Raw genomic sequence first — 27767 nt, 5'->3', positions numbered from 1 at the left:
AGGTCCCCTGTTCCATTCCCGGTCAGACACATGCCCAGGTTGCCGGCACAATTCCCAGTAGGGACCATGCAGGATGCAGCTAATCTCTCTATCCCTCTCCCTTCCCCTCTTTCTAAAAATATATTAATAAATTAATATAAAATTAAGTTCAAGCCCTAACCGGTTTGGCTCAGTGGATAGAGCGTTGGCCTGCGGACTGAAGGGTCCCAGGTTCGATTCTGGTCAAGGGCATGTGCCTTGGTTGCGGGCACATCCCCAGTAGGGAGTGTGCAGGAGGCAGCTGATCCATGTTTCTCTCTCATCGATGTTTCTAGCTCTCTGTCCCTCTTCCTTCCTCTCTGTAAAAAATCAATAAAATATATTAAAAAAATAAAAAAAAATTAAGTTCAAAAAAAAAGGAAGCCAGGATTTGTTTCTCTGTCTTTCCATCCCTCATGAGTTAGCTCCTCAATAAATTACCTCCTTAGCAAAATGCCTGCTGCCACCTCAATAACCCCATAAATGCATAGCAACATCCACTTGGAAAAGAAGAGCCATTTCCTCCTGTGCCTCTCTTTTTAAGAGCAGGGAAAGCTTTTCCAAAAACCATCCAGCAGCTGCCCCTTACCTATCTTTGGCCAAAACTGGACACCAAACCCAGATCCTTCAAATAGGCAAAGGAAATGAAATCACCTTGAGGATCCTAACCTTGGCAGGATTTATCCCTGAATTACATGAGGAAAGATGGAGACACACACATATTTGGGGCCCCACCAATAAGCAAGAAAGGATAAGAGACTGGGAGTTAGGCACCAAGAGTGTCTGTTACAATTAGTTTGTAAAAGACCTGACTTCACGATAACATTACAAAGAAAAGTTACTGTAAACTGTCACCCAAAAAGTATAAGAGTGATTATATTAGGATTTTTTAACTTTCTTTAAATTTAATGTGAGGCTTTCATTAAATATCGCAAATAAGTGTGACAAATCATTCGGCATCTTGGTGTTTCTATAGTTGGACAACTTAGATCTTATTCATTCATCAGCCTGCTGAACTGTTCCTTTTTCAGAAACATAGATGCCATCCAAAAACTTTCTGATATCCTTGTTTTAACTGTTGTGTCTTGATGAATCAAAGCAGCTGAGTTTGATACAAATTCAACATCATTTCCTTCAAGAATCAGCTCATCTTTCTGGGCTTGAGATACTGAACAAGCAACGCCTGACTTTATCCAAACTCTGCGGGTGTATTTTTTGCCAAAGAAATTTCTAATTTCAACAGGAAAACCATTCTCTTGAATAACCACGCATGTTGATGGGGAAGTGAGTGTACACAGACCTCATCTTGTAAGGGAAGTCCAGTGTAACATCCTTGATCATGTTCTGTACATGACTACAGATCATGTGGCCAGTTCCTTCCTATTTCTCCACAAAGTACGTTCCTTCAGAGTGATGTCCACATTTGCTGGGATGTCCACAGAATGATTGCTGAGAATGGTCTTCATCCTCACCATAGATGTCGCAAGGAGAGGATTTTTTTAAGTTTTCAAAGTTTTATAGGAAAGTGAATATTACTAATTATGACTATGTGTGTTTCTTCTAAGTACATATATGTTTATAATGAACAGATATGTGCTCGTTTTCACTGTCAATGGAAAAGAATGAAAACAGAAAACTGTGTGTGAGCTAAATAGTCCCAGAAAAAAACTAGGAAGTGTTCCAAGATCAGTACATGTGGTTATACACATGATAAGCAGGTAGAAAGGAAGTTCAACTAGTTAACCAGCATTGCTCATATTCCATGATCAAGGAGACAGAGGGTCCTGAGATGCTGGGTGAGCCAAATGTCCTAAAGATGGGCACAAATGTGCAAACACAATCCTCTCTCCCAGGAGACGAATCTACTAGGTGGCCCCTTAACCATATGACATTACTAGCACATGCATAATTTTAAAGTAACGCTAACAAGGTAAGTCACTATATCATAAGACAGAACAAGGGGTTCCATAACTCTGCCCAAGTGAAACCAAAGGCATACATCATTATAGATGCAGAAACTACAAATTTAGTGGAAGACACAAACATTAAAAGACTTATTAGGGTAACAGGATAAGCTTTACTGGAACATAGATAACTCCTTGGGAGATACAACAAGCTTGAGAGCCTAAAGCATGGATCAAACTGCTGAGAAGCCCAATTCTGTAGCCAGGTGTATATGAGGTTCTGAGGCAATATTTTTGGGGGGTGCAGGGAGTCTAACAAATTTTCAGTACACCAAGAAAACATCAAAAGACGTATTTGAGCAACCTTAAGAATTATCTCCTACCCAGAGAAAAACAATAGCAAGTAGAAACCAATGAAGTAATGAATTAAGTCTATGGTGTTGGTGTCTGCCAGGGTGTTTCTCAGCATCTAGAAGGGTTCTGGAATCTGGAGAAGGGGCTGTGGTAAATTAATAAAGAGACTAGACATGAAATATGAATTTGGAAGGCATTCTTGGGGGGAGCCAGAGGAGACTTAGCTATAGTAACCAAGTTCTCTGAATCTCTGGACCCCTAGCTTTTTATTAACACAAATTGCCCTAAAGCAAAGCAGATATACATATCAAAGGTAAGGTTTGGTATACGGTAGGCATTGTCAGGTTGGGGGAACTGCCTTCGGCTGTCAGGCAGCAGGCAATAATATATGCAGATGTTCAGCCCTGCTGAAGCCTCAAGATTCATCAACCTTTTGATGAACTTTTTGCATTTTATTATTCCCTGCTGGACTTAGCTTCCAGCAAGTGTCTTAAGATAAATTTAAGTGTAATGACAGTACATATATGTTTATGTTTGTAACTATTGTGTTTGTTTTTGTTTTGTGTAGTGTTTAAAGTGTATTCAAATAATTATATTAAATTTGTAATTGCAGTTGATATTGTGTAAGGAAATTGATAACATTTGCAATCACAGTTTAAATATTAAAATTTATTTATTAAAGTTCTATTCATAGATATATGTTTAGTAAATTGAACATTTAAAACACAAATAGACCTCCCTTGCTCTCCAGCAAAGCCTAGCTGAGTCCTCCTACTCAGTGAAGATCAAGGTGAAGATCGAACCATCGTGGCTGGCACTAGCCATGCCCGCCCATCCTGGGCCTGCTCAGCAGGCCCAGTCCACTCTCTGCCTGTGACCACATGGAAGCAGCCGAGGACTTGACGGCCCCTGCCACCCCAGGGTCTGTGCTTGGCCTCCAGAAGTACAGGCAGCCCAGATCCTGTCCCGGGCGACCCCAACTTCCTCCCCACAGTCCCTGGAACCTGGAGCCAGGCTGGTGCTGCACCACCCAGAACTAGAGAGCGTGGATGAGAAATCCCCAACTGGACATCTAGAGCACCTATCCTGTTCGTTCTCAGTCATCAATGAAAGTTAGCAATTCTTTAAGGCCCTAAAGGGACATAGAAGATATTTCATGCTGCAGGGAGGATTCCCTGTGACTTCTGCCTACCATCCATAAAATACTCATCCTTTCAAGTGAGGAGATTGAGACCCAGAATTTAAGTGTCTTACTGAAGGACATTCAGTTGGCCAGGTAGAGGCAAAATCTAAACCCAGCAAGTTCCTCTCCAGGCTCCACCGTGTGTGGTCCTCTCATTAAAGGCAGCATAAGACTAAGTCTTTTTTTTTTTTTTTCTTTTTCTTTTTTTTTTAGGAAGGGAGAGGAGGAGAGAGAGAGAGAAACATCATTGATTGGCTGTCTCCTGCATGCCCCCCCTCCCCCCCCACCGAGCATCAAGCCCATAACCCCGGCATGTGCCCTAACCAGGAATCAAACTATGACCTCCTGATTTATAGGTCAAAGCTCAATCACTGAGTCATGCCAGCTGGGCGACACTGGGTCTTAATGGACACCAGACCTCTGGAGGAGCCAAGTGCTCTGGGGTTACCTGTTCTTACCTGTTGGAAAGTTTGATCTTCTTTTAATTGACAGTTGAATTGCTATAAACTCTGGGAAAGGCACCTTTCTCAGAATCTGTGACTCACCTTGACTAACACTATTTAACAAAATATTCTATTGTTCACCTACTTGTGGCCTTAAGCCTGAAAAAGAAAAGTCAACAGTAGGTAAATCAAGTAGAGCATCTAAGTGAGGCAGTTTTAGTATTGTTGTTATTAGCTAGTTAATATTAATAAAGGAAAGAAAGAAAAGGGAAGTCGGACATTGTAAGCCTGGGTACCTGGAAACCTTCAGAGAGCTACATTGTTCCTCCAAGGAGATTAACACCCCTCCCTTCCCCCATCAGGTACTGCATTGTTAGCGGGAGAATAGAAGAGGAAGACAGGCACACTCGCAGGAGAAGGCTGGTGGTGCAGGGGAGGTGCTTACCTGTCAGTCTAGCCTGGGGAACAATGTATTGTCTATAGGCGGTGAACACCATGGAAAATCTGGAAAAGTTAGTTAGTTTGAAGAAGCTACTGGTTAAAATCCCCAAAGAGTTCCCTTAATCTTGTTCTCTCTTGTTCTGTGACTCCTGCTGGCCTGTGCGGACTTCACACACAGGATGCTGGACTGCACTGGACTTCAATATGGAGCAGGAACTGTGGGCAATGGCCTTTATTCTGGCCCTGCTGAAGACATGGCTGGCCTTCTCCCAGGGTGTGACGAAGGGAAATGGGACATTGGAAGTCCAGGGCTTTATTTCCACCCAAACAAATAATCCTTATCCTCCAAGCCAGTCTCAGGAAATTCTTTTCCTCGTGACATCTCAAGAACTCCAATTCCACCACTAACAGTTTCTCTGAGCCTAATAAAGCAGAAGGCTGCTGAGCTACATGAGAAGAGTCCACATGATTCTGTGTGATGCTTTTCTCAGTGGCAGCTGGACACAGATACAGGAACAAAGAGTAGTTTGTTCAAGTTTACTCCCCAGTTCCATGATCCATGAACCAACATTCAGGAAAATAGGCAGAGAAAACTAAGAAAGGGGAAAGCTGCAGAGGCCTCAGGGTTATGTCTGAGCCCAGAGCCACAGAACCACTGCCAAAGCCAGGATGGCCTATTAGGGGGGGCGGAGGGGCCGTCATCTCTCAGCAGCTCAGTTTCTTCATTGGCCAAACAGTGACGAGGCCAAATAGGGTCTAGCTTGGAGCCACCTTGACTTGTTCCAATTCTAGCTCCACCTCTTTCCAGCTGAGGTAGAGCTAGCATTTTCGTGGCAAATTATTGAATGTCTTACCATCTCAAGGCCTTAAGTTTCTTCATTTGTAAAATGCAAGAGACTAATAGCCCCTACTTAATAGAGCTATGGTAGGAGTCAATATGTTAATATTCCTAAAGCACCTTAGAACAGATCTGTCACATAGTAATAAGCACCATTTAGAAGTTCTTGCTATAATCATTAGTATTATGTAGTATGTGCCTATTGAATATGTATATTAATAAACATAATCTATCTTTATAACCAAAAAAATATATACAAATATTTGTGGAGTGCTCTCTCCATGGACAAAAATATACCCAAACTTTAAAAGTTTCATCAACAATAAACATAGAGCCGAAGCCGGTTTGGCTCAGTGGATAGAGCGTCGGCCTGCGGACTGAAGGGTCCCAGGTTCGATTCTGGTCGGGGGCATGTACCTGGGTTGCAGGAACATCCCCAGTGGGAGATGTGCGGGAGGCAGCTGATCGATGTTTCTCTCTCATCGATGTTTCTAACTCTCTATCTCTCTCCCTTCCTCTCTGTAAAAAATCAATAAAATATATTTTAAAAAAAACAATGAACATAGAAAAGTACCTAAAAGTGTGTACACCAAAGGAGCAGCAGAGATTGTTGCCAGGGAGTGAGAGAAGGTGGGGAGAATGCTTTCATTTTTTACCTACTTTGGGGTTTTTTACAGAAGCATGAGTTATTTCTATAATCTCAAATTATTATCTTTTTTGTCGATAATATCTTTATTACACTGTCAGCTGGGCTAGTCCAAGACTGCTTCAACCGCCTCATGGTGTCTCAGCTAAGAATGCCTGCCTCAGTTCCCCCTGAAATCCCACCGCAGGCACTTACTGCTGCTGAGATCGCCTCAGGAACAGCTGGCACCCGTGATTGCTCAGCGAGGCTGTCTTTCTACGTTTGACTTGGACTTTCACACCTGGTGCGTGCTGTTCCGTAGTCCGTCTCAAGTGTAAGCATCCCTGGCCTGCTCCTTTGCGCTGCAGACAGCTCCTAAGAACATCAGGCATCTCTGGTCGCTGTTCTGCTCAAATTTTAATCTTTAACAAAATCCAAGGGTATAGTGGTATCGTAAAAGCATTAACTTTACCCTAGCCGGTTTGGCTCAATGGATAGAGCATTGCCTGTGGACTGAAAGGTCCCAGGTTCGATTCAGATCAAGGGCTCATGCTTGGGTTGCAGGCTCTATCCCCAGTGGGGAGCGTGCAGGAGGCAGCCAATCAATGATTCTCTCTCATCATTGATGTTTCTATCTCCCTCTCCCTTCCTCTCAGAAATCAATAAAAAATGTATTTAAAAAAAAAAACAAACACTAACTTTAAGGGAGGCCCCAAACTGAAGTTCAGGCTTTTTTTTTGTAAATGAAATTCAGAAAGATTAAAATGTAATGAATAAAACTCATCATTTGTAGAAATGGCACAAAATTAGTAATTTTCTTATGGACCAAAGGTGTGGTTGAAGAGTTGGGAAGACACTCAAAGCAGTTCATTTTTAACACCCTTAAATTAATTATTTGGGTGTCTTGGCTGGACTTCTGTGACCACCTGAACCAATTAATTTTAGTAATCATGAATAAAAATAATTATAATAATCATGGCTAAAAAACAATGAGACAGGGAACATTTTCTTTTATGTAGAACACAATGAAAGTGATGCAATGTGACTTCCAAGGCTAGGTTAAATGTCATGCTCTTCCTTGCACCATGTAATCTTGGGCTACTTGCGCGTAGAACCTGGCCACCATGCAGTGAGAAACCCAAGCCTCATGAAGAGTCCACATATAGATGTTCCAGCCAACAGCCCAAACTTGAGATCCCAGTCAACAGGCAATATCGACCACCAGATATGGTGGATGCCTCAGCCACTGTCTGACTACAACTACAGGAGATTCCCTAAGTGAGAATAATAGCTGAGCCACCAGAACTGTAAGATAACAATAAATGACTGTTAATGTCTTAAGTCAATAAGTTCATGTTTTAAGACAATAAGTTCATGTTTAAGTCACTGAGTTAATCTTTTAAGACACAAAGCTGATGTTTAAGTTAATGTTTGAAGTCACTAAAATGATTGTTAATGTTTTAAGTCACTAAGTTTTGGGATGATTCATTATCCCAATTGATAATTGGAACAAACATGCAGAAGCCAAGGAGAGGAAGGAGAAGAAGGCCTAGAGAAGAGCTAACCCAGTCCTGTATCAAAAAGTGTTGACAGAGACGATAGGCCCCTTGCCTTATAAGAGACAGAACTATATAGGCACAGGCATATGGGGTCAAACCGCATCTGTCCAACAAATGGCATTCTACTTTGTGGATGTCAACATATGGGTGGGCCTCTAGCAAATCCAATATGATGGGGGGGAAGAATTTCTTAGTTCTCTGTTCTCCAAGTCACCCTTAACTAATATTTTTTCCCAGCTTCTATCCAACATGAACAAATATATCACCATCAGAGATATATACTGACGGGAGTAGTGTAGATTTTGCAGAGGAGATATCGTGGAGAAGAGTTGAAAAAGTTTAACCCATTTCTAAACAACCATGAAGATCCAGGAAATAATATCCAAAAATGAGCCTTGGGGAAAAGTTCTGTACTTTAAACAATAAAAAAAGAAAAAGAAAAAGAAATAAATAAAAATAAATTGAGGGCTACCTTGGTGTTAAAAAAAAAAATTATCAATGACATTAAAAGGGAGATAAGAGGTGATATTGCAGCCAAGAAACAAAAACCAAGAAATTGTTTTTTTTTTTTATTATTTTTTTTAAATATATATTTTTTTATTTTTTTACAGAGAGGAAGGGAGAGGGATAGAGAGTTAGAAACATCGATGAGAGAGAGAAACATCGATCAGCTGCCTCCTGCACACCTCCCACCGGGGATGTGCCCGCAACCAAGGTACATGCCCTTGACTGGAATCGAACCCGGGACCCCTCAGTCCGAAGGTCGACGCTCTATCCACTGAGCCAAACCGGTTAGGGCAAGAAATTGTTTTTTAAAACATGATCATTCAGGATGAATGATGGGCCCTTAATAATAAAAATGTGATAGCACAAATTAAAGTTTCAAAAGAAGGTTTGGAGGAGGAGTTAGTGAAATCTCCCAGAAAAAGACAAAGAAAATAAGACTTTAAGACTTTGTGAATGAGCGAAGAGCGGGGAGAAGGGTAAGGAAAACTTATAAAATAAGTAGGAAATGTTTCTAGAACTAAGAGCATTAGCTCCGGATTGATACAACCCACCAAGTGCCAACAAAATGAACATAAAACACGTAGACCAAGGCATCCCACTGTGAGATTTCAGCATGCTGGGGACAAGGAAAAAGCATCCTAAACACTTCCAGAGAGAATTTTTTAAAGTCACATACAGAGTCCAAATGGTATCAAACTCCTCAATAGCAACATTGGAAACCACAAGAAGTGGGACAATGCAATGCCTACAAGAATTTGAGGAAAGTTCTGACCCACATACCTGGCCAAATTGTCAATCAAATGTGAAGATAAGGTTCTGTTCAGACATACAAGAAGTAAACCATTTTACCTCCTATAGACCCTTTCTCAAGAAGCTACTGGAGGATTGCTGGGGTCCAGTCCCAGCGGGCCCAGGGGTTCCCAAAGGTGTGGACGGAGTCGGCGAAGAATGAATGACACAGAAGCAGCGTTTAGGTGATCATCATGGCCAGGTTCTTCTTTTTATTGTCATCTAACATCTGTATATATACTATTTGGTCCCAATCCTATCCATTCTATACAAAAGGCCAGGGGGCTTCCCAACTCCATTCAAAGGTTACTCTATTGTTCCACTAAGCTACAAGGAAGTAACTGAAGGAGGTCACTCCAAGCAAAGATCAAAGCGACCAACCACCTCTCTGGGGAAACAACCTTTCTCAGGGAGGTGGTCCTGTTTAAAACACATAGCTGTTAAGAGGGGAGCAAACATATTAAGAACAATATGCCATATACGCCAGGTCCCTTGAAACATCGCTGCAGGGACTGCCTCAAGCAGCCAGGGTGGATTGGCTTCCAACAGAGGATGTGTACCACTGTCCTAAGGAAATAAGCTGAGAAAGAAGGCATGGGATCCAGGAAACAGAGGAAAGGCAAAGAGAATTCCCAAGGATGATGGTGAGAGAATAACAATTGAATAGCAGGTCTACAGAACAATCTAGAGTAAAGCAGGAAAGCTTGTCCCAAAAATGAATGAACGAATGAATGAATGAATGAATAAGTTTTACTTTGATTAAAATACAAATTAAACCTGGCCAGGTGGCTCAGTTGTTTGAAGCATCGTACTGTACACCAAAAGGTTTGGGGTTCAATTGCAGGTCAGGGCACTTACCTAGATTGTGGGCTCCATCCCTAGTTGGGGCACATATGGGAGACAACTGATTGATGTTTCTCTCTCACATCGCTGTTCCTCTCTCTCTAAAATCAATAAAAACATCCTCAGGTGGGGATTTAAAAATATATACAAACTAGAGGCTCGGTGCATGAAATTTGTACATGGGAGGGGGGTCCCTCAGCCCAGCCTGCACCCTCTCAATATGGGACCACTCAGGGGATGTCCAACTGCCTCTCACAATCCAGGACCACTGGCTCCTAACTGCTTGCTTGCCTGCCTGCCTGCCTGCCTGATCGCCCCTAACCCATCTGCCTGCCTGCCTGATTGCTCCTAACCACCTCTGCCTGCCTGATCACCCCTAACTGCTCCCCTACTGACTTGATCCCCCCTAACTGCTTCCCTGCTGGCCTGATTGCCCCTAACCACTTCCACCTCACCTCGCACTCGGGACCCAGGATTCCCTCCTCCAGCCAGAAACAGGCACCCAGGACCCAGGCTTCCCTCCCTCTGGCCAGCCACAGGCACTCAGGGCCCAGGCTGGCTGCTGCCACAGGGGACCGTGGCTTCACCCAGGCTGCAGGCACAGGTACGCAGGACCGTGGGGTGGGCGGCTTGTTCCTCTCCCAGGCCACAGGCACAGGCACAGCCACTGGCACTCGGGACCACAGGGCGGGTGGCTTGTCCCTCTCCTGGCTGCAGCCTGGCTGGTTCTCATTCCTCTCTTGTGAGCTCATTTGTGCCTGGCTGGTCCCCATCCCTCTTTCCCCAGTGTTGAGTGTCTGAGCCCTTAAGGCATGAAGGCATGAGGGCATGATGACCATTTGCATATTATCTCTTTATTATATAGGATTAAAATTTTAAGATGTAGAAATATTTTTAAAGTTATTGTAGAGATGTCACAACAAAAGATAAGGAATAAGATGGATTTCTCCATTAAATGCTCTCTGCGCTATATTAGTTTATCTGTTTTCTCCTACTCCCACTTGCAATGCCAACTAATAATGACATAACTATAACAAATCCCAAAGTATCTTGTCCTGCTGCCTGATGTCCTGTCAATGCCTGGCTTCCCCAACCATCCCTTTATATATCATTCAGTTCACAAAAATAAGGGCAAACTGTGTTGTTAAAAGAGCAATTGTGCCCTGGCCAGTGTTCTCAGTGGTTAGAGCATTGGCCCTCACACTACTTTTGGGTTCGATTCCTGGCCAAGGGCACATAACTGGGTGGCAGGTTCAATCCCCAGCACTTGTTGGGGCGAGTGTGGGAGGCAACCAATCAATGTCTCTCACTCTCTCTCTCTCTCTCTCTCTCTCTCTCTCTTTCCTTCCCTCCCCTCTACTCTCTCTAAAAATCAACGGAAAAAATATCTTCAGGTGATTATTAACAAACAAATCAAAAAAAAAGGAGCAATTGTATCACCTATTGAAGTCTGACCAGTAAGTTCACAGGTCGTTTGGGTGCCAGCCTCAGTGTTCTGTGGAAACTGAAGTGACACAGCAGTAAGACTAGGTTCAGTGTGTGTGTGTGTGTGTGTGTGTGTGTGTGTGTGTGTGTCCTCATTCCAATGGCCAAGGGCTCCTCCCTTGATGCCTCTATGTGGCCTGATGACAGGAGAGAGATGCTTGGTGGGAGCCTGATAATCTATCAATCCTGCCACAACCTGGACTTTATGGCATTCATGTTTAACAGGTATCTTTTTAGTTAAAAGTTATAAATATCTGTTAGTTGGGATTATTCATGCTTTTGACTGAAGTGAAAGGAAGAGATAAATACTAAATCCAGAATCTCATGCTTTAACAACAGAGCAGGAGTTAGCAGAGGTGGCCCAGGCCATAGAGATCCTTCTAAGGGCCATGAATGGACATAGGTGGGGATCAGGAAAGGGATGAGGCTCAGGAATGGGACAACGGACAGAGTTCAGATCAGAGATGAAACCATGGTACCTGGAACTTAATGGCATTAAAAAGCTGAAACTCACAAATGGCTCTCATGGACATTAGTGAGACTATTGAGGAAATTTGAATATGAGCAACATATTATGTAACAGTGTTCTCTCAATTGTGAAATTCTTAGCTGACAAAACATATCATAATTATGTAAGAGAATGTTACTAATCAAGCAATACTGTACAAATATTTAGGAGTGTGGTAGTATGTAAGGGTAAAGTATCACAATAATGCAACTTACTTTGATTGCAGCCAAGAAACAAAACCAGGAGAAACCAAGATGGCGGCACAGGTAAACACCTGAAATTGCTGCCTCGCACAACCACTTCAAAAATACAACTAAAAGACAAAACGGACATCATCCAGAACCACAGGAAGGCTGGCTGAGTGTAAATTCTACAACTAGAAGGAAAGAGAAAAGCACACTGAGACTCAGAGGTGGTGCAGAACTAAAGTGCAGAGGTACGGAGGTGCACGCAGAAAGGGCTGGCAACTGAGGACAAGGTTGTCTTTTTCAATCGGGAGGGAGTCACAAGCTCCCAACTGCTTTGAACTCCAGTTCCGGGCGAGTCTCTGGGGACCCAGACTCATAGGGAGAGAAACTGGACTGTCTGGCATTGGGCGGAACTCGAGGACGGCTTTCTCTCAGAGGTGCTTGCAGAGATTACCAGGGGACACTGAGACCCTGGGCCTCTTAGGGCAGGGCTGAGGATCAACCATAGCTGTTTGCTCCGCCCTGTCGAGTCCCTGAGACCCCACCCCACCCAACCTGTGCACAGAGGCTTTTGTATATGAATGGCCTGGCCCTTTGCAATCTAAAATTACCTAACAAACTGCAGCTGGGTCAGAGAGACCCAGAACATCCAAAAGAAGGCCCAAGGCCCCACAGCAGACTGCATTGCTTCACAGCTGGGCCTCATCTGGGCACCTCCAAACCCCAAACAAAGAAGAGGAAACTGCAGATCTCTCCATAGCTCCTGCTGGGTAGCCTCAGGCAGAGGCTAAATTAGTACCTCCTTAGAGATCCAAGAGCCAGTGTACCCAGTGGTCAGAGTGGGACCATCCAGATTACAACTCCTCAGATCCATAAGGGACACATCAGGGGGCAGACTCAATGAGCACCAAAGCCCCACTGAAGCAAGTCTTGCCCCAGAAGGGTGTCTCCAGCACAGAAGTTCTCCCACTGCAGACACAGCTGATTCGCACAGCCAATTGGCCTGGAGGTCAATTCCTCCCAGTGATACCTACAACAATCAAGGCTTAACTACAACAAGACTGTGCACAAAGCCCACAAAGGGGTGCACCAAGAGTGTCCACCTCAAGTAATTGGGGATGTTGAGCCACTGGGCCCTATAGGACACCTAGCACAGAAAGCCACTCTATCAACACAAGGAAGCAGCCAAAATGTGGAGACAAAGAAACAGGTCACAAATGACAGAAATGGAGGAAAGCAAATGACTGGATATAGAGTTCAAAACCACACTTTTAAGGTTTTTCAAGAATTTTCTAGAAACCGCCGATAAATTTAGTGAGACCCTCAATAAATATAGTGAGACCCTCGAGGTTATGAAAAAGGACCAACTAGAAATTAAGCATACACTGACTGAAATAAAGAATATTATACAGAGTTCCAACAGCAGACTAGAGGATCGCAAGAATCAAGTCAAAGATTTGAAATATGAAGTAGCAAAAAACACCCAACCGTAAAAGCAAAAAGAAAAAATAATCCAAAAATATGAAGATAGTGTAAGGAGCCTCTGGGACAACTTCAAGTGTACCAACATCCGAATTATAGGGGTGCCAGAAGAAGAGAGAGAGTAAGATATTGAAAACCTATTTGAAGAAATAATGACAGAAAACTTCTCCTACCTGGTGAAAGAAATAGACTTACAAGTCCTGGAAGTGCAGAGAACCCCAAACAAAAAGAATCCAAAGAGGACCACACCAAGACACATCATAATTAAAATGCCAAGAGCAAAAGACAAAGAGAGAATCTTAAAAGCAGCAAGAGAAAGAAACTCAGTTACCTACAAGGGAGTACCCATATGACTGTCAGCTGATTTCTCAACAGAAACTTTGCAGGCCAGAAGGGAGTGGCAAGAAATATTCAAAGTGATGAATAGCAAGAACCTACAACCAAGATTACTTTACCCAGAAAAGCTATCATTCAGAATTGAAGGTCAGATAAAGAGCTTCACAGATAAGGAAAAGCTAAAGGAGTTCATCACCACCAAACCGGTATTATATGAAATGCTGAAAAGTATTCTTTAAGACGAGGAAGAAGAAGAAAAAGGTAAAGATAAAAATTATGAACAACAAATACATATCTATCAACAAGTGAATCTAAAAGTCAAGTGAATAAAAAATCTGATGAACAGAATAAACTGGTGAATATAATAGAATCAGGGGCATAGAAAGGGAGTGGACTGATAATTCTCGGAGGAAAAGAGGTGTGGGGTGTGCGGGAAGAGACTGGAAAAAATCATACACCTATGGATGAGGACGGCGGGGGGTGAGGACGGGGGTAAGGGCAGAGGGTGGCGTGGGAACCAGGTGGAGGGGAGCTATGGGGGGAAGAAAGAGGAACAACTGTAATAATCTGAACAATAAAGATTTAATTTTAAAAAAAGAAAGAAACAAACAAAACCAGGAAATACAACTTTCCCTCAAATGGTTCAAGAAAAAAATACAGATATAGAGAAAGCAAATGAGGCAAAATATCAACATTTGATTAATCTAATTGAAAGGTATATGGGTGTCTATTGTACTGCTATTCTGTTAACTACCCTACAGATTTGAAAAAAATGTTTGTTAGGAAGCTTAAATTATTTTTAAAAAAACTGAAATACTTTGTTTGCTACAGTGTGAATGTCAAAATGTCCTGCTTCTTGGTTCCAGTGACAGGATTGGTGGAGTTCCCCAACCTTCTTCCATCCAAAATGCCTGCCCCCCAGACTGCCCACACAACAGGCACTGCTCTCACAAAGCCCTCTGGTACCATATGTCTCCCCACTATCCCCAACAGTCTCTTGTGGGGCCCCCATTGTATTCTACAACAACATAATCTCACTGTATTGTATTCCTCTATTTACCTTTCTTTTTCCCAGGAAACAGAGATATCCTTAGAGATAGTCACTGTAGCTTTCATTTTTGTAAACTCCAGCACCAAGCATAATGCACAGCCTGCAGGAAGTACTATGGACATGTGGAAGCAGTGAGTGAAGGAATGGCCTGTTGGATGGACAGACAGACGGATGGGATAACCGGAGGGTTCTTTGGTAACACCATCGCAAATTCATTTTCCTGCCTCTTTTACCTCCTCTCCCCATAACAAGTGGAATATTACGAATGAAAGCAAGTACCCTCCAGGCTGGTTGACAGGGACTGAAATGATCAAAGTGTTAAAGGGTTTAGATTCTTGGTGTCTGAGACCCAAAAATGTGGCGTAAGCACTAGGCCACCACATGGAGGTGACTGAGTCCCCACTATGAACCAGGATCGTGGGACAGGAGATTCAGACCTGGGCAGCCCAAAAATAAAGTCTCCACTCTCATGGTGCTTGCATTCTTTTGGGAAGAGACAAACTCTAAACAAATTCATATCAAGCAGCATGTATCACAGTGGTTCTCAACCTGTGGGTCGCCAACCTGTGGGTCGGGACCCCTTTGGGGGGTCGAACGACCCTTTCACAGGGGTCACCTAAGACCATCGGAAAACACATATATAATTACATATTGTTTTTGTGATTAATCACTATGCTTTAATTATGTTCAATTTGTAACAATGAAAATACATCCTGCATATCAGATATTTACATGACAATTCATAACAGTAGCAAAATTACAATTATGAGGTAGCAACGAAAATAATTTTATGGTTGGGGGTCACCACAACATGAGGAACTGTATTAAAGGGTCGCAGCATTAGGAAGGTTGAGAACCACTGATGTATCAGGTGGTGATGTGTTAAAAGTCGAGGGGCAGGGTAAGGGCTTCACAATGGGAGATGGGGGCAGAAGGAGTGATTTCCAACAGCATGGCCAAGTAAAGCCTTCTGAAAACATCAAATCTCTGCCTCCCTGAGAGAGGTCCCAGCCCAGAGCCTGGGATGGGTCTCGGGAGCACTGCCTCCCCCTAGCGGTTGCGACAGGAACCACACGTCAGGCTGAGGAGAGGCTGGAGAGCGACCCTCCCTGGCACACAGAAACCAGAGAACAGGCCAGGAACTGAGCAGGAAGGGCACGTGGGTGGCTGCGGAGCAGCGGGTGGCCACGGTCCCTGGGTGGAGATGGCAGTGGCGCAGAGCCTGGGCCGGTGCCCTCCTCCCTCCTCACGGGCAGAATCTTCGGCTCGCCTCCCAATCCTCCCACGGGCTCTACCCGCCTGCCCTCTGAGACTGCTCTCCCTGAGCGCACTGATTGCCGACACACCCCCTGCCATTCCTCTGCAGCACTGAGGCTCCCCTCCTGTTGGAAGCTCTTCTCCTTTTCTAGGACACCACCCTCTCCAAGTTCTCTTCTCTCCTTTACAGGCACCTCTTTTTTTTTTTCTTTAAATATATTTCATTGATTTTTTTTTTACAGAGAGGAAGGGAAAGGGATAGAGAGTTAGAAACATCATTGAGAGAGAAACATCGATCAGCTGCCTCCTGCACACCCGCTACTGGGGATGTGCCCACAACCAAGGTACATGCCATTGACCGAAATCAAACCTGGGACCTTTCAGTCTGCAGGCCAACACTATCTGCTGAGCCAAACCGGTTAGGGCTACAGGCACCTCTTGATCCTAAAAGGTTGGTGTCATCTGGGTTCCATACTCAGCTCACTTCTCTTTTCATTCCAATCATATTCCCTGGGTGCCTTGGCCCCTCCCAAGTTTCTCTGCAGCCCTGAACCCCCTTTATGAGCTCTAAACCCCACCTACCCAGTTGCTTCCATGTTCTAAATTACTGCCAGACTGTGACTTCCTTTTGAGAAAGATCTAATGAATGTATTATTTCCCCAATGCCTCGTACCCTCCTGGTACACCATCAGCACTCCATAAAGCCTAAAACTGCTCCTATTTGGGCTACAGATCCTGCCATTTGGGGGTTATCCCAAAGGCCCATCTCTGGGGGCTTATAAGCAACTAGTGGCCCAGTGCATGAAATTTGTGCACATTAAAAGGGAATTTATTTTAATATTGCTATTTGCCCTTTCTCTATAATAGAAATGTCAGAGATGAAAGAAAATTCTCCCTCCTGTCAGAATCTGGGACACACCTTGGGACCCAGCGTCAAGTCGCCACCCACCCGCGTGCAACTCGAAATCACATGAGACCCATACCCAGTCGGTCCCAATCCCGTCAAGCCCCACAGGGCAGGGGTCGCAGCCTCAGGTCCCCCGTCAAGCCCTGGCAGGCAGGGGGTGCAGCCTCAGGTCTCCCAGCCCCGGTGCTGGGGTAGGGGGCGCGACCTCAGATCCCCAGCCCCAGCGCAAGAGTGCTAGGGCACCAGGGTGTGACTACCATTTGCATATTAGCTCTTTATTATATAGGATGAGGACACCGACACAGCCTACTGAGTGACAACAGACTAAAGGCCTGGGCAAAGCAGCCAGCTCTTCCCGAGGAGACACTGCGCCCAGGTGAGGCCCACCCAGCCTGAAGCATTCGGGACTGGGTGGCAGCCCTGCCCCAGACAGCAGACCAAGGGCACCCTTAGACGCCACGCAGCCAGACCTCCCCATGCCTACCATGGCTGCTGCCCAGCCCAGAGCACATTTCCTCCCTGGTCTCTTGGGCTCCAGCTCTCTTCCACAGGTTTCCAAAGCTGATGGAAAATAAAACCAGTTACTTCCCTCCTCCCAGTTAAACTTGAAAGGAATCTCTGCTACTTAGAGAACAAAGTCCCAACTCCTGAGCCACAAACCCCCGGGCCTGGCCACCTGCGCCCTGGGGAGGCGGCCAGCCCACGCCTGGACCAGCAGCGTGAGCAGTGGCTACAGCAGCCTGGAGGAGGAGGAGGAGGAGGAGGAGGAGGAGGAGGAGGAGGAGGAGGAGGAGGAGGAGGAGGAGGAGGAGGACCGCCTTCTTCAAGAGAGCGCCCCAGGGCAAGCCCCGCTCTTGGCCAGCAAGTTCAAGGCTGCACTGTTTACTAGTCACTTTGAGTGATGTCTTGGTCTTCTTGGGCTGCTGTAACAAATACCACAGATTAGGATGTGGAGAAAAAGAAGGAAACCCACAATTACCTCAGCCAAGAGGAAACCCGAGAGAAAATTCATAAACACAAGTTAGCAGTCACAGACAAGTTGAAGATGACCTTGAATCCGAATGGGACTTACACTGGCTTCACCGAGGTGCAGGTGGAACTTCTGCAACGCTCTCGCAGGCGCCTCTGCGGGCTAGAAAGGGCTGCTCCCAGCAGCAGCGGGCTGCATGAACACTCTTTTCAATTTAGCAGCACGTAACACCGTGGGGGAAGTGATCGAGGGCTCTGCTTCAAAAATTTCTTCTTGACCATGAGCTCTGCCCAGTTTGCACTTTATAAGCGCTGTTACCGGGAAGATCAAGTCTGTGCCCCAAGCTCTCAGACCCGGAGCATCCACTCTGCCTGCGTTTGGCAGCAGGGCCCAGAACAGGCACACTTTGTTTTGTTCTCCGTGAACATGAAATTGGAGAGTGGGAAGCCTCCAGCCTTCCAGAAAGGCAGAACTTCTTGCGTGTCTTGGACAAGGAAGAGGATGCGCAGCTGTGTAACCTGAAGAGGCGCTACAGGCCTACAGACAGAAGCTGGAGGCGGCCCTGAGCGAGGTGTGGAAACCCGGTTCAAGGCCGGCTCCCCGTGGCTCAGGGCGCGCAGGGACTGAGGACAAACCAGCAGCCAGTCTCTTCTCGGAGGGCTGTTTCCTGGCCCCGCGATGCGAGAGCCTTCCCCCTTTTATCTCTAGAGTTAGTTCTCCAAACGCGCGCAGCAGCCCCTGCGCCTGGCGTCCTCTGTCCCGGATCCTGCGAGCTTGTCTATTACAGCAGCGTGTCCCTCCCGCCAGCTGGGGAGCTGGGCCACGCTAGTGCTTGGAAGCAAGGACTCTGGGTTTTGTTTTCTCGTTTTCTTTGTTGTTTTAATTATTCGATGATGATGTTGAGCTTAAGGATGTGCAAATGATTTTTTTTAAAACTTAACAAGGAATCTAACTTGTCCTATGTTGAAACTACCTGTCTTTTATTTTATTTTCTTTTTCAATATCAGAGGGAACAGCCATGTGAATGAAAGGCACAGGAAGCCGGGAACTCTGAGGAATTTGGAGGGACTTTGGAGGAGCTTGACATTTCAGGAAAGTAAAGAGCAAGTTTGGAAGAAGGCGTGAGTAGAGTTGGAGGAGCTCTGAGTGAGGGTGGTTTGGGTGATGAGCTGATGGTGGAGAGAGAAAGGTGTCTTTGTTTGTAAAGGGGTTAAAAGCATTCCGTTTGAGGTGTTAGATCCACTGTAGTGCCGCTTGGTTTCTTAGTGAGTGAAAAATGGAAACAGCGCCAAAGAAAGTAGGAGCCCAAAGAGAGGGATGGTGACTGATGCCGACCGAACGTTAGCATGCCTGCCGGCAGGCGATGACACACAACCGGGCAGGGGAGCCTGCCTTCCCGGGGTCTGCCTTCCCAGGTCCTGCCTTCCCAGATTCTCTTTTCAAGTGGAAGGTGCAGCTTCCCTGGGCAGGTGGAACAAGGACAGTTTGCTAACTCCTGCTAGGTTATTGCTTTTCCCTGAGGTTGTTTTCAAAGCTGAAAAGGAGTCTGGGTAAGGACCCCCGTTTCTCCGGATGGTTGACTGGGAGATTTGTCCAGGAAAGAGCTCCCTGCACACTTTGTGACCATCACTCCTCCGTTTCCCTTTTCCTTCCCCTCCCCTTCTTTTCCCTCCTCCCCTTCCCCTTCTCCCTTTCTCTTATGAATGGAAGTCCGTTCTATGTCATGGAGAAGAGGGATATGGATGTTAGACCCAATACTACCAGAGCCTCGGTTCGGAGGACTGCACTGAGGAGGAGGACAGCAAGAAGGGGGAGGGCCCACCCTTGGCGACCACGGAGGGGCAATTTATGGAAACATTTTAACAACAGTGCATGTTCCTTCCGACCAAAGAAATGCATGTGCAATAGAAGCCTCCCTTAAAGCAAGTTAAATAACCTCATTTTACGCAGCAATTAATCCGAAAACAATGGGAAAGGTGCACTGTGGTTCTAGAGAGGGATTGACAGTCTATTTTTCTGTCTAGCTATTTTTTGTTTTTATAAATTCCCAAGGAATTGTTAATGCTTTGGTGACACCTACTGGATTCTTTGTGAAATTTCAAGGTGCTTCAGCTCTGCCTTTTTCTCAAACTGTGCCTTTTAAGGCATGTGTTTCCCTCTTGGGGGCTCTTCTGACTGTCAGAGAACTCCCTCTCGGGAGCAGAAGAAGTGTTGGCGATGCGGTGCCACATGTTACTGAGGCAATCGTATCTTCCTAAGCTTTTCAACGAAAGAGAGAAAAAAAAGTAGAGCTAGCTATACAATATGTATGGCACATCTTGTTTAATTTTGCATGTGACTTCTTTTTAGGGCCTTGATGAGGTTTTAGTGTCATTGTCATCCAACACGTTATTATTCAGGGAATGCCTTCACAGTTTTTACACTGGTTTTCCTATTCAGACTGTGGCTTGGGTTTGAGTACGGTGTTATCAACCACCTGCTCTTTTCTTTACCCATCCCAGTAAGCTTATATTTTGTGAAGCATTTGTTTCTCACATTAAGACACTGTTAGAACCTAACGTAGTAGCCGATGGGTATCTGTGGATTTCTTTTTTACTTGAAGTAGATTGTCTAAAATAGGCACCCTCCCCTGTATCATCCAGACCCTGTTCATCATCGTGTGCACTACAAGTTGCAATTCGGAAAATTCTTACTGTTCTTGAATATTGATGCTCTCTCCAAGACACTGGTTACTGCAGTGAGGTTAATGTAGAAAAGAAGGGCCAGGAAGGCCACCGATTTTTAAAAATCATTGTGCAAATTCTTACGTTAAATTAAACTATCTAAGCTTTGCTGTAATACTGCTTTCTCTTCACTATGTGATGGTAGAAGAATGATGTCAAATGAAGGGGGGAGATATTGCAGGGGAGCATTGCAAATTACAGACATAAAAGTTATGATATTTATAATTTTGAGGAGTGTAAGTTTATTTTTATAGGGAACACTTTTCTTCTCTAAAATTGTTTTTGGGCCGTAGCCGGTTTGGCTCAGTGGATAGAGCGTCGGCCTGCGGACTGAAGGGTCCCAGGTTCGATTCCGGTCAGGGGCATGTGCCTTGGTTGCGGGCACATCCCCAGTGGGAGGTGTGCAGGAGGCAGCTGATCGATGTTTCTCTCTCATCCATGTTTCTAACTCTATCCCTCTCCCTTCCTCTCTGTAAAAAATCAATAAAATATATATTTCTAAAAAAAATTAAGGTCCTTTTAAAAAATAATAATAATTTAAATAAATAAATAAATAAAATTGTTTTTGGAATGGCAATTTGTTTCCATTTTTAAAAGCTGATGTTGTAAAAAAAAAACATATTAATGAGAAATCAGTGCCAAGTACCTAATTGATACTCAATATTTATTGAATGAATCCCATGTCTTAGTGAAATTGACTTTATTAAGTGATATCATACTACCCTCTTTCGAAAAATAAAAGGAAGGACTTTTATACATAATTGCTTATATATGCTATATTATCTCCGGAAGAACACATAAAAACTGATCATACTGGCTGCTCTAGGTGACAGAGCAACATGGTGAAACTTTTCAACTAGCATTTTGTCTCTCTTGGGTTCTGAACTGGGAATATGTTATCCTACTCACAATATAGTGTAAACTTTAAAACTTTCTGTTCTAGCCTCTTCCTCGGGGTCAATGTCAACTTTACCTACCCCGTTTCCAGAATTCGGGTTCTATACATTTTTGAAAAATCACTATTCTGAGAGTTTGCACACCTCGCACCTGTCCTTGCAGTGATCCTTAAGCCTTAAATGGCCCTCTCCACCTAAGAAAATAACACCCTTGAAATTAAATCAAGTGGGGGGTGGGGAAGAGACAGCCATCAAAAACATTTTAGAGATAAATAGGACACTTGGATCTCACAATATAATACATGTAATATTTTATTGCTGTGACTTTTCTTAGGTCTGATAATGGTACTGTGATTATGTAGAAAAATGTCTTAACCCTGGGAGTTAATGTTGAAGAACTGAGAGGTGAAGGGTCATGACGTCTGCAACATGGCCCCACACACAAAAAAATGTGTGCACATATAAATGTGTATTGATTACAGACAGATTTAAGTACATATATAAATACAAGTCTATATGCAGATACAGACATTATAAACACTAACATGAGAAAATGTTACCAACTGATTAGCCTATGCAAAGGTATTATACTATTCTATTCTTCTAACTTTTCTGCAGGCTTGACATTTTTGAAAAAAACAAGTTGAGGGAAACTTTAAAACCTTAAGTTTCCCAAAATCAGCTCAAACATCACTCCGCAGAATACACGCAGCTGGGAAGTCACTCCCTTTTCTGCATTTCCAAGGCCCTTTCCTTATGTTCACCCTTCAATGGACTGAGTGAAAGAACCAGGGGGCACCTACCTCCAGCCCATAGATTTCAATGCCCTCACGTCTACTCCTCTAGGTTCCTGCTCACACACGCACCCCGGCAAGGCCTAGGATATGCAACTGCTTAAAGGGATCAGACACTGACCAGGAATGTCCAAATCTCAAGAACGGGTCGGAAGGCCTGGGGTGAACTTGCCAAATTCCTGCCAGGGAGGTGCTGACGAAGGCAAGGGATAGAGGGGGGGACACAGTTGTGGCAAAAGGCAGAAGCAGCAGTCGATGCCGAAGTACATAACTTTATTGGACACGAGTGGGGGTGTAGGAGACGGCTAGGAATCAGGCTCTGTGACAGGTGGTGGCTTCTCGTCATCAGGGGGACAATCAATGAAGTCAGCCAGCATGGCAGCTGTGTCATCCTGCTCCTTTGAGGGACAAAGACATGATTCAAAACAGTCTCACACACATACAGGAGTGGGTCAGGCTTGGGCAAAGCCCTTCCCTAACACAAGCAACCCCCTCTTCCTCCTGCCCGCCCCGCCCCACCTTCCCCACCCAGAGATGCCCTCCCAGCCTGGCCCACTCACCTTTTCCTGGGGAGGGGCCGTCTCCGTCTCCATTTCCTCAGCTGCAGATGTCTCTGGTGGCGGGGGGGACCTCATCACCCCCACCCTCAGTCCCCTCGTCAACAGGGCTGGCGGAGGAGCACAGGGCTCCTCTTCCACTAGCTCCTGAGGAGGTGGCCCGCTGGGGGGCTTCCCCCTTCCTTCTCCAGCTCCTCCTGGGAGGGGAGCACCTCAGGGGCCAGTGTGGGTGCAGTCTCAGCCCCACGCTCCTCCTCGGCCCCGGCTCCTCCACTTCCAACAGTAGCCCAGGCTCTGGCTCTGGCTCAGGCTGCACCTTGGGGGACTCGGGGGGAGGCAGAGCTGGAGGCAGGCTGGTGGGTGGAGGTCCTCCTTCTTCTACCTCAGGTTTTTGGGCAACATCGGCTGCAGATTCATGAACATTGGCTATTTCTCCTTCCTCATCACAAGGAGGCAGACACCAAGAATCAGGCAACTGTCACTTTCAGTTCTCCCTCGACGCAGGCACAGAAAGAGCACTGTGCTGAGTGCCAAGCCTTCAAGTTCTCGTTCAGCTGCCTCAGTAGTGTGGCTTTGGGGGAAGTAGCTCAGCTCCCTGGCCTCCGTTAGTCATCCATAAAATGGAAATTATGCCACCACCACCACCATTCCCATCTGTGGGAGCCATGCCAGAGTCACTGGATACTCAAGGTCAATTAGAGAGTGAAGGTCTTGCTGTTAGCACGCCGATGGCCAAGGCCACTCTGAATATGGGAATCTTAATCAGTATGTTCAAGGCTAAGATGCCATACACAGGTGCAAGGACAGCAATCTCATGGTACACTGTGCACATGTGCCTTTCTGTAGCCAAAATATGATGTCACTATTGGCAAGAGGCCTCTTTTGTCTAAGTCAGCGGTTCTCAACCTGTGGGTCACGACCCCTTTGGGGGTTGAACGACCCTTTCACAGGGGTCTCCTAAGACCCTCGGAAAACACATATATAATTGCATATTGTTTTTGTGATTAATCACTATGCTTTAATTATGTTCAATTTGTAACAATGAAATTGGGGGTCACCGCAACATGAGGAACTGTATTGAAGGGTCGCGGCATTAGGAAGGTTGAGAACCACTGGTCTAAGTGCTAAAATCCACGTGACTGACCAGCTAGAGTGGTGCGGAAAAGGGGGAAAGGCTGGAGAGGCTGGAGAGAGGCTACTAAGGCTGCTGAGGTTAGGAGCTCAGGGGCCGCTGCTATGTGAGGCGGTAGGTCTAGAGGCAGCGTGCGGCTGCTCAGATAATGACTGTGGGTACAGAGGCTACTGCTACTTTGTGGGAAAGATGTGTGAACGGCCATGGCCAGCATGGCTTTCGGGTTCAAAGGCTTGGAGAAATAGCTGAAGTGCCAATTGACACACAAGACAAGAAATATAAGAAATGTTAATTTTGAAATTATGGGGGGAAGCCAGGGAAAACTCAACTGTAGTAGTCAAGTTCCATTTTATTTACTAGAATACACAATTGCCTTTTAGGAATGCAAACAGACATATCAATGGTAATGTTTAGTAAACAATAAGATTATCAGGTTTGGGGGGAGTTTGCTTTAGGCCATTGAGTCAGCAGTAGGTAATAAAATGTAAATATTCACCCTGTGAATATCAAAACCCAAACTCAGCCTTCTGGTGGACTTTCCACATTTATATTAATTACTGTTGATCTTGGTTTCCAGCAAAGATGTATTTGTTCAACTGGTGTACAGCTGCCTATTGAGACTTTGTTGTGAAGAATTGTTTTGTCTGATGGACATATGGCCACTGGCTCCTACAATGAGGACTCCTGCTTATACACCCACAGCTTCTCAGGGCTTCTCTGTCTACCACCCGTCTTCCAAGAACGTCCAGCCCCTGACAGAGGGGCTCTAGCATAGTAGGGCACTTGGACCAGCAGGCAGGATGTTGCTCCTACACTTGGACCAGCAGGCAGGATGGAGCAATGAGTGCTCTCACACCTGGTGCTGTGAGGAGGATTTAGGAGTAAGTACTCCAAGAACTAGGTCCTGCTTTGACACTTGGTGTAACCATTAGCAGAATTCAGAAGAATATACAGACTCAGAACAGCTGTACTCTGACACCATCTCAACATGCCCTGAGCTCCCTGCTTCACACCTGGGGTGTTAGATCCTCAGCTTCCCCTCTCAGCCCCTCCCGGAAAAGAAAGGTCCCACTCGATAAAGAAGACATCTTTCTGGACTCGCTATAGAAGACAAAAACAAGAGGAAGTGCTGGCTGAATTGCAGGTGTGCTGGGATTGGTGCCAAGAGGCAGGCAGAGCTGGCCGGGAGCTCTAGCCCGTGGGGTACAAGGGACTAAAAGTGTTGCACATAAGTCAAGGGTTTTGATTCAAACTCACTGGGCCTGGCAGGCGCTTGAGAAAGGAGTTAAAAACAAATTGTGATGCACCCCGGCCCAGGGTTGGGTTTGCTTGAAGCTCTGTGACTCGGAAGGTGGAGGTAGGGAGGCGCAGCCATCCTGCCAGGCCCTGGGACACCCAGCCAGGCTCTTACGTGCATCCTCTCCCATCCCCTCCGAGAACTGGAGCCTTAACTACCCATCGAGACCAGGTCCTTTGATGGGGGCCTCGGTGGCTGTTGGAGATGACTATGAAGGTGAATGTGTGCAGGGGAAATGGGTGGGCTTCCCATTCAAGATAATCCTACAAAGCCAAGTTCCAAAGGACGTGAGGAAGTCTAACACTAAGAAAGAAAGCCAATTCTCAGGAGGCTAATTCACCCAGGCCAAAGTAGGGTGATAGAGCAACCACCAAACAACTGTTCTGGTTATATAGGGTCCACAGGGATAAAGGAGAAATAACAGGAATCATAACAACAAGGAAATGTGAAACCAAAGCAAACAGAAATGAAACAAGGGCGGGGATTGTACTTAAACAACAAGAAGTAAAATCAAAGGAAATGAGTGTCATGCAAGAAACAAAGGTGAACTTAGAAATTAGTAAAAACACATGGACAGCTGTGGGGAGCTGATATAGGGTTAAGCCTCGGACTGACCTGTGGGCAAAGTCACAAACAATTCCCAGTTTAGAGGGCACAGTCCTCTTAGCATAATTAGGCTTGACCTTATGAGGCTCTCTAGATCTCATCTGGGAAGCTAATGGGCTGAGGGAGGTGCAGGAAGTGTAACTATGGTCAAAACAAGTGAAACTCACAAGAACTGTGTAACTATAGAAACCACTACCTTGTTTACCTCTCACTATAAAATAAAGGCTCAGCTTGCCTTGGGATCTCTCTCTGTGGCCTCAGCCAGGCACAGGGAAGATCCACGGAGACTAAGGAAAGCTAGAGAGTTCTGAACACTGTCTCCGTGTAAAACATTCTTCGCCGACTCTGTCCACACCTTTGGGAACCCCTGGACCCTCTGGACCCCAGCATATTTTTTTTTTTCAGAACTCTCTAGCTTTCCTTAGTCTCCGTGGATCTTCCCTGTGCCTTGCTGAGGCCACAGAGAAAAAGGAGAGAGATCTTCAGGCAAGCCTAATTATGCTAAGAGGACTGTGCCCTCTAAACTGGGAATTGTTTGCGACTTTGCCCACAGGTCAGTCCGAGGCTTAACCCTATATCAGCTCCCCACAGACAGCCCTAACCGGTTTGGCTCAGTGGATAGAGCGTCGGCCTGCGGACTGAAGGGTCCCAGGTTTCATTCAGGTCAAGGGCATGTACCTTGGTTGTGGGCACATCCCCAGTAGGGGGTGTGCAGGAGGCAGCTGATTGATGTTTCTCATCGATATTTCTAACTCTCTATCCCTCTCCCTTCCTCTCTGTAAAAAAATCAATAAAATATACTTTTAAAACATAGACAAATTTAATTGTTAAATAATTCTATTTAATTACTGTATAATTACTAAATAATAATAATTTCTAGACCAAAAGACATGAGGGTTCTGTGAGTAAAGTATACTATCTGATAGAGAATAGAAGTAGTGAATACCGTTTGACTTTCTTAGAAAAATTAATACCAAAGTAGAAATGTCAAAATTATAAAGGTCATTGCTAAAAGAACAGTAATACTTTATAGTTTCCAAGTCAACGGGAGTAGGGAGGAATGGAAAAAAAAAAAAACTAACCATCTAATGACAGTTTAAAAGTAGGAAAACAGAAGTAAAGAAAAACATAAATACGTTGGTAGACACAGTACAGCAGTAATCACACAAAAAGGTTAGCAGGTTAAACTCATCCGTTAAAGAACAGACTACCAGTTTAGATTTTTTTAAATCCAACTACATGTTGCTTACAAGTAACAGAGAAAATATGAAATAAAGAGAAAATAAAAAAAAACAAGGCCAGGCAAATATTAAAGGAAAACAATATTAATATGAGACAAAATTTGAGGCAAAAAAATAATAAGAGAAATAAAGAAGTACAATATATCATGATTTTAAAAAACACTCCACTAAAGAGATATAACAACCATGAGCTTCTATCATCTAAATATCTAAATATCCTGTCTCAAAATATATAGAGTAAGAACTGGAAGAATTACTAGGAAATATTGATAATTACCCAAATGCAGAAGAAGAGCTTAGTGCACTCACCAGAAACAAATAAATCAGGCAATAAGAATATAGATCATTTAAAAAAAAAGACTATAGATCATTAGAACCACATAATTAAAAGATTGATCTAACAGAGAAATATGTAACCCTGCTCCCAAAAAGCATGGAATGTAAGGTTTTTTAAATTTTTTTATTGAGTTCAGAGAGGAAGGGAGAGGGGGGAGAGGTAGAAACATTAATGATAAGAGAGAATAATCGATCAGCTGCTTCCTTCACATCCCCACAGGGGATCGAGCACGCAACTGGGGCATGTGCCCTGACTGGAAATTGAACTGTGACCTCCTGGTTCATAGGTCAACACTTATCCACTGAGCCATACCAGGTGGTCTGGAATATAAATTTTTTCAGGCATGTAAAGCACATTATAAAAATTGACTTTGCACCAGGTCGCAAAGGTAGTATTGACAAATTGGAAATAATCCATTTCACAGACAATAGGGTGATTAAGGCCTGGGGTGAGGCGGGAACCAGGTAGAGGGGGAAAATGAAGGAAAAAGAGGGAC

At 44.8% G+C, this 27767-nt stretch overlaps 1 long non-coding RNA gene and 2 pseudogenes across 1 annotated transcript; 1 reads left to right on the top strand and 2 right to left on the bottom strand.

The window, feature by feature from the left end:
* Positions 1-5949: 5949 nt before the first annotated feature.
* On the bottom strand, positions 5950-6198 carry LOC102424561 (annotated as a pseudogene).
* An 8737-nt stretch (positions 6199-14935) lies between these two features.
* LOC102424244 lies at positions 14936-21480 on the top strand (annotated as a pseudogene).
* Positions 21481-22353: 873 nt separating this feature from the next.
* Positions 22354-23061, bottom strand: LOC106699523. Its single transcript, XR_001351139.2, has 2 exons — positions 22662-23061; positions 22354-22499 (listed from the first exon to the last, which is right to left on the bottom strand). It is a non-coding gene; the product is annotated as an uncharacterized LOC106699523 (long non-coding RNA).
* Between the last annotated feature and the right edge of the window lie 4706 nt (positions 23062-27767).

This window comes from Myotis lucifugus, unplaced genomic scaffold (assembly GCF_000147115.1).
Source record: "Myotis lucifugus unplaced genomic scaffold, Myoluc2.0 scaffold_426, whole genome shotgun sequence".
Classification (NCBI taxonomy): Eukaryota; Metazoa; Chordata; class Mammalia; order Chiroptera; family Vespertilionidae; genus Myotis; species Myotis lucifugus.
The sequence above is the reverse complement of the archived record's forward strand: the minus strand, read 5'-3'. Positions and strand labels throughout refer to the sequence as shown.